Raw genomic sequence first — 7866 nt, 5'->3', positions numbered from 1 at the left:
TTTAGCAATTTACAATACAAAATTCATCAAATTGTGTAATTGTGGAATAAAATCCTTTTTGTAATTTTTATTAAACTTCAGAGAAACAGGCTTTCTCATTTGCGTGACTTGCATAAAGTTGCCTACGTCTTTATTTTTGAGTCTTTCAAGAGATAAGTGGTACACTTTGAATTCTTTCCTGAAATTTTAATAGTTTATGCCAGTACAAATTGACTTTCGTCTTGTTTTCTGTAACAATTACATGACATATCCAAGTTCTTTCCTCCAGTCTATGAAAATGTTATTTCCAGTGTCATGAACTATCCTGTCTTTAGCACTTCTTTGTTGCCATCTATTCCTCCAAAGTATGATGTTTACTTAAGGCCATAATTTGTCCCTTTTTTTAGGACTGCCTGGATCCTCTCCTTTGTTGTAGATGGAATAACACCCCTCTCTCTAAGTCAACTGGGAAAGTGTTAGTTGCTCAGTCATGTCTGACTCTTTGGGACCCCATGGAATGTAGCCTCCCAGGTTCTGTCCATGGATTTCTCCAGGAGAGAATACTGGAGTGGGTCACCATTTCCTTCTCCAGGGCATCTTCCCTTCCCAAGGATCAAACCTGGGTTTCCTTCATTACAGGCAGATTCTTTACCGCCTGAGTCACCAAAATAATACATAAAAAACAATAATACCCATCTCCCCAAAGATGTCTGTATTCTAACCCTTGGAAGCTCTGAATAGGTTAGGTTACATAGCAAAGGGACATTAAGGTCTCAGATGGAATTAATCAGCTGATTTTAAGGTAGGGAAGCTATCCATGATTATCCAGATGGGCTCAATGTAATCACCAGAGTCCTTAGAAGTGGAAGAAAGAATTGTGAGAAGCAGAGAGATGGCAGGCCCATGATGCTCCTGGCTATGAGGGTGAAGGAAGCCGTGAGCCAAGGAAAACAAGCAGACTCTAGAATGTACCTGGCCAGCTGGATTGTAGTCCAGTGAACGCTGGGTAGGATTTCTGATCTGCAGAACTGTAAGATTATAAGTGTGTGTTGTTTTAAGCCACTAAGTTTATGATAACTTGTCACAGCAGCATTAGAAAACTATTTCATCTGTTTTGTTTTGGGCCTTTCCTCTGCATGGATTCCATTTTCATTGAAATCCTTAATAACCTTCAGGCCAAACCCAAAGATCATAGTATCTATTCATCCTCCCTTGATTTCTTTCTGTCTGCAGAGAATTAATGAAACTATGGAATAATCCTGAAGTCAACAAAAATGCCTATTGTTTTAAGAGTATAAAGATATGCAGTTTTTCGCTTGACTAAGATGCCAGGATATAAGTGAAATGCCATTTGCTTATAGTTCTAAAATATTTCCATAGTCAATAATCTCTTAAATGCCTATAAAATATCCAACACAGTAGTCTAGGTAAGTTAAAAATTGGGATGATACAGGTAGCAAAGTACTTGAGCAAATGACTTGAGAGAAGAGGTAAAGATGGAGAGACAGGAAGTGAAGAATAGATGGAATGGGAAGTAGAGGAAGTTTAATGGGTGATTTTTTTAATGGAGAAAAAGAGAAAAAAAAAAAAGAGAATGTAGCAAAAATAAGAACACTCAGGAGATTTGTGTCTTGACCGTAATATGTACCCCACAAACCTTTACAGGAGGACTGACTTGTATAGTGTTATTCCTTCTCAGTGGAAAATCAGGAAAGAGATTTATGCCTCTTTCTCTGATTCCCAAAGACTCAAACCATCCAGATTCATGGGACCTAGTCAGACATCCCTTCTTTTGTAAGGTGCCTGGTACAATGTTTGAAATATAGTAAATATTCAATAAATGGTAATTTAATTCCCTTTCCTTGGCTGACTCTGGATTCAAATAGTCAGTTGCTTCCCAATGGATGGCATCTAATTCTTTCTTTTGGTTTCTTAGATCTGTAATTTCTGGTGTAATCCTTTCTACATACCAGTTTCCTCCTGATTTTATAAACACCTTTTTGTTCTAGTCTATCCCCACCTTTACCCTTTTCCGGGACAAATCAATTTGTTTATGATGCAATAATTCATTTTAATGAAATATATTAAAGACTAGATTTGTATTCTACAGGAAGATATGAAGGTATTCTGCGTATTTGTATACCCACACACCCACCCACACACCCATACACACAAGAATATATTAATAGAAGCCAGTGAAGCCCAAGAATTGTGGCTCAAATGATAAAGAATCTGCCTAAAATGCAGGAGACCCGGGTTCTATCCCTGGCTCAGGAAAACCCCCTAGACAAGGGAATGGCAACCCATTCCAGTATTCTTGCCTGGAGAATTCCAGGGACAGAGGAGCCTGGTGGGCTACAGTCCATGGGGTCATAGAGTTGGACACGACTGAGCGACTCACACTTTCACTTTCACTAGATATTGATGCTAGGTATGCAGTGATTCTTCTGAAAAATAATACAACTTATAAAACTGAACAAAACTAAAATGGGTATTAATTTTCACAATGACAGATTCTGACCAGAGGTATATTTTCACAGACTTTGTCAAAATGTAATCCAGAGCTCCTTAAAATATCAAAATAGATTCTTCATTTACTGATGAGAAAAATGCACAATTTTATTTATAGTTAAAAAGTATAAAAACTTATTCAAGGTTGAAAGATTATGAAAGAAACCTGACGAGAAGGACGGACATTAAATAGAACCAAGCATATCTATTCCCTAATTCAAGGGAAATATTTCATTTACAAGATCAATCCAAGCAGACAATGGCTTCTAAAAAATGAATACTTGATTTCACAATAGTAAAAATCAATTTTAGAGCTAATTCAGTGATAGAAGAACAGTATAAAATACATCATGCTGTGCTGTGCTTAGTCACTTAGTTATGTCAAGTCTTTAACCCCATGGACCGTATCGCGCCAGGCTCCTCTGGCCTTGGGGATTCTCCAGGCAAGACTAAAGTGGGTTGCCATGCCCTGCTCCAGGGGATCTTTCCAACCCAGGTCTCCCACATTGCAGGTAGAATCTTTACCATCTGAGCCACCAGGGAAGCCCAAAATACATCCTACAATGCACTTTAACTGTAATTACATCTTAAATAAAAGAATATAAAAATACTGCTGCTGCTGCTGCTAAGTCGCCCCAGTCGTGTCCGACTCTGTGCGACCCCACAGACGGCAGCCCACCAGGCTCCGCCGTCCCTGGGATTCTCCAGGCAAGAACACTGGAGTGGGTTGCCACAGCTGCAAATCCAAAACTTCATTTAATAAGTATAATTCCTAACATTTCTATTAATGTGTCAAAAAAGATGAAAAGAAGCAGCACAGAGATATTTTCAGCTATGCAAATTCAGGGCTTCCAAAACACACATACACAAAAGCTGAGGATGCCACTGTTATTTATACACATTTTTTTTCTACATAGAAAATGTTTATATCTAATTCAATTTTACCTTATTAACCCTGAGTAAAATGTTCAAATTAGACAACAGCATTCATTTAACATTTAACCTACTCATTTAACATTTCACCTACATGTACTAGACATGTGCCAGATACTGTTCTAAGTACTCTACAGATATTAACTCATTTAATCCAAAAACCATGCAACAGAATATGGTAGAAAAAATTTTTAAACTGAAATTGCTATTTTTTCCTTCACTTTTCCATCCCACCCCATCACATGTAGTCAGTGAAAGGACAGCAAAAGTCCAGTGAAAAGTGCTTAACTCAGATTCATAAAATTTGAGTCCATTTCTGGCTCTATTTAGGGTTCTGGGTGACATTGGGTAAGTTAGTAAACCAGAACTTCCCAAACCTAACTGATTAGAATTTGAAGGAGGGTGTTATAGCTATAAACAGAACTATTTATATTTGTTATATATTTAAATTTATATAAATATACATATAATGTTTTACCCAAGACTTACTTTATTTAGAATGGGACTCAAGAATCTGAATTTCCTTTAAAGCTATACATATCTTCCTCAACTTATGATGGGGTTAAATCTCAATAAATCCATCATAAATTGAAAATAACATAAGTCAAAAATCTAACCGATTGAACATCATAACTGAGCTTAGTCTACTTTAAATGTGCTCAGAACACTTACATTAGCCTACAGTTGGGAAAAATCAGCTAACATGAATACCTATTTTATAATAACTCTATTTTATAAATTTCATGTAATTTATTGACTACTGTAGTCAAGATGAAAAACTGAATGGTTGTCTGGGCACAGGATGGTTGGAGATAAAGCAGTTATTTACCCTTGTGTTCACACAGCTGACTGGAAGCAGCCTCATGAGAGAGAGTATTGTACCCATATGGCTAGCCCAGGGAAAGTTCAAACTTCGAAACTCCAAGTATGGTTTCAACTGAACATGTATTGCTTTCACACCAATCAGGGACTGTCTGTACAGGTGGTTCTGAAGGTTAGCAGTCACACTTAGGAACCATTGATCTAGTGGTCTTAGCCTTTAATCCCAACAGAACAAGTATGGAAATATGTGGTCCACAAAAGTGGAAATGAAGGGCAGGATTATAAAGTCTAAATGTCAGACCTCCGTTCTTTATGCATTCTCACTACAGTGGCCACAACATTAGGGCAGAAACATTAGAAATAGTATTATACAGGTGACTGTCATAGCACCTATGTAAACTGACCCCTTTAGGCCTAATGTCAGTAAAAGTGAAGCAGGAAACAGTCTCATAAACTTATGAGTCTCATAAACTTAAACTAAAAAACAAAACAAATTTTACCTAAATGTGCTGAAAATGGACACACACAGCTAAAAGTTTCTAAGGTGATCATATATTTTTCCTTATTCAACTAATCATCACAATATACTTTTTATTTTTATCCCTAAAATATTTTCATTACTTACGCCTGACACCATGAAGATGAATAAAACAAAATGTCTGTCTTCAAGGTGGTAAAGGCATCTCTATAAATGTAAGAATAGCAGTTTAAGTTTTTAAAATTTAAGTTTGGCTGGATTTCTGAGATTCTAACAGGCAATCAATCATAAGCCAGAAATGCACATAACTGCCATATCAAGCTGGTAGCATCTATGAAGTCCTAGAAAGAAGGCTAATTTGAGAGTCTCAGGATAAGAGATTGAGTTTGACTTGGCTACTTGACAATTCATAGCAAGTCTTTCAGGCCTTAGACAAATCTTCAAACCCTCTGAGCCTGTTTTTTTTAACAATGCATGTCTTACAAAGTTGCTATGAAAACAAAATCAAATACAAATGTTAATATACCATGGGTACTACAGACAATATTTACAACTACTAAACATGTATTTTGAGTTCTTTTTCCACCAATAGGGATAAACTGCTAGTAACCAACTACTTTCTCACCTTACTCCCGAGGCTTGTTATTACTATATCTATTGTACATTAATATATTTTTTATAAATGGATATATAAGCAGGTATACAAAAATAAATATGTAATTATATAGCCATGAATATATTTAAATGTGTTTCTATACACATATACCCTTCAAAAGAGAAATACTGAGAATCTCAAGTATTTCTCAAAAGAGAAATTGAGCAATCTAAGAGGCAAAATTTCATCTACTTTGGGGATAGATGCTGGACAAGACCTCAGAGGACTATGTATTATATATTTCTGATTAAACAATGATGAAAATGACAGATTTACAGTAATGCACTTACCTTCATACTTCAAACATGTAACTACATGTAAATTACTATTCTATGGGGATGTGAGTAATGCTTTAATAGAAAATTCCAGTTAAATGACTGAAGTAAACTGATCATTAATTCTAAACATGATTCTGACAAAAGTATACATACCTATCTTATACTTCTCCCAAAAGCATAATTAGCTACAAGCAAATGTAAGAATTATAGTTACTAAAACTTCTTACCTTTTTTCCTCATAAATAAGGTAGGTTTATAAACAATAAAAATTAAATTAACAAGTCAAGAAGAAATCCAAGTATATTTTAAAACAGAATTCTTCTTGTGCTTTGAGTTGTTCAGGCAGCAAATTTTGAAATGCTCATGCATTCTCCTGGATATTAGTGGTGATTATTAATAACATATACTTACCATTATGCCCTTTCATCCAAGTACCTCAAAGAGCTTTTAAAGCAATATATATGTTATTACTTGTAATATCTCTGAGAGGCAGACTGGTAGAAAGTTATTATTAACTCTATTTTATAGTCAAAGAAACTAGGGCACTGAGAGGTTAAATGACTTTGCTGGGGTCATATGGTGAAAAGAACTTTGGACCTCAAGATCCTTGTTCTCATTTTGAGTTCAGTATATTATCCATTACATGGTTGTTTACTATACCTAAATGTAATTCTATTCCAGGAAAATTGAGAATAATGTATTTGAATAATCTAAGAACTCAAGGTGAGAGTTTATTTTTTTGTGTATTTAAAAAATGCTGTTTTACAGGAATATAGAATAACTAATAAGTCTTTGGTTTGTTGCTGTAGCTATTATTTATAGGGCTTTTGCTCTTTGTGGCTTTCTGAAGCCTCTGCTCAAAAATGATCCATTCTATTTCTGACTGTTTTAAGCTAGGTTAGGATAGCTGTAAACAACCAAGAAGCAGCTGAGACAGGCTGACTAATTCACTTGAAGTTCTTTCATTGTGTTTCCACTGCTCACTCTTTGGAAAGTCATCCTCCTAATTCTCCATTCAACAGGTATCTGTGCAGTCTACCATCGTCAATCCTCCATCTATGGCCAGTTTAACTAATACCTTGTCAATTATTAAATTTTTAAAATTTAATTAAAGTAAGAAAGATAGGGATTTCCCTGGCAGTTTAGTGGTTAAGACTCTGCACTTCTAAAGCAGAGGACACAGGTTTGATCCCTGGTCAGGGAACTATGATTCCCCCATGGTATACCACCAAATAAATTTATCTGGGCCAAATAAATACTCATCTGCTTTTAATAAAAATCAAAAAAAGACTCTTAAAAATACTATGCTATACAGTTATAATTGTCATATTCAGCTTTTGCAAGCCTAACTTTAATAGGCTTCCCAGATGGCTCAGTGGTAAAGAATCTGCCTGCAATGCAGGAGACACAGAAGATGTGGGTTCGATCCTGGGTCAGAAAGATCCCCTGGAGAAGGAAATGTCAACCCACTCCAGTGTTCTTGCCTGGAGACTCCCATGGACAGAGGAGCCTGGTGGGCTACAGTCTGTGGGATCAGAGAGTCAGACATGACTGAAGCGACTTAGCACCTGGCACAAGCCTAACTTTTATTGTCCTTAGAAGACCATGAAGCATATATCACCACATGGGGATTTTTTTACACTTGATCTTAGCCAAAAGGCCGAGAAGCGATCATGGGGATTTTTTTAATGTAATATTTCACCATTTTTCCCAAGAAAAAGTAGGGAGAAAGAAGTGGTTTTAAATCTGTGCTCAATGAAGTGAGACTGCACAGTTGGCTTGAATGTGGTAATACAAGCCTGTGGTGTTTGTTACTTCATACCACATCCTACCCAGAGCTCTAGACATACAGCAACTGCCATTAGACAGCACCATCCACGCTTAAAATCCACCAGGTCCAAAATGGCACTTATTTTCTGCAACCTACCCCATCCCAATCCTTCCCTATTTGTAAAATACACCTTTATCCTCCCCCCAAAAGCAGGACAAGCCATAGTTGTCATTTCAATTCTTTTACCCAGAAAGCACCTGCCCTCCATGAATCAGTTATCATAACCAGTTCATTTGGCATTCTGTACTTTAGGAATTCATCTTTGGATGTTCACTGCCACTAACATTATGGTTCTTTTCTCTTGATTTCTGTAATGGCCCCTGGTCTACAAGCTCTGCTTGCCCTGCTCCTCCCCTCAGCTAATCCATCCACCAACTTA

The sequence above is a fragment of the Moschus berezovskii genome, chromosome 3 (genome assembly GCF_049115385.1).
Source record: "Moschus berezovskii isolate FMDL1 chromosome 3, NW_MosBer_1.0, whole genome shotgun sequence".
Taxonomy (NCBI): Eukaryota; Metazoa; Chordata; class Mammalia; order Artiodactyla; family Moschidae; genus Moschus; species Moschus berezovskii.
This window is presented reverse-complemented; position numbering follows the sequence as displayed.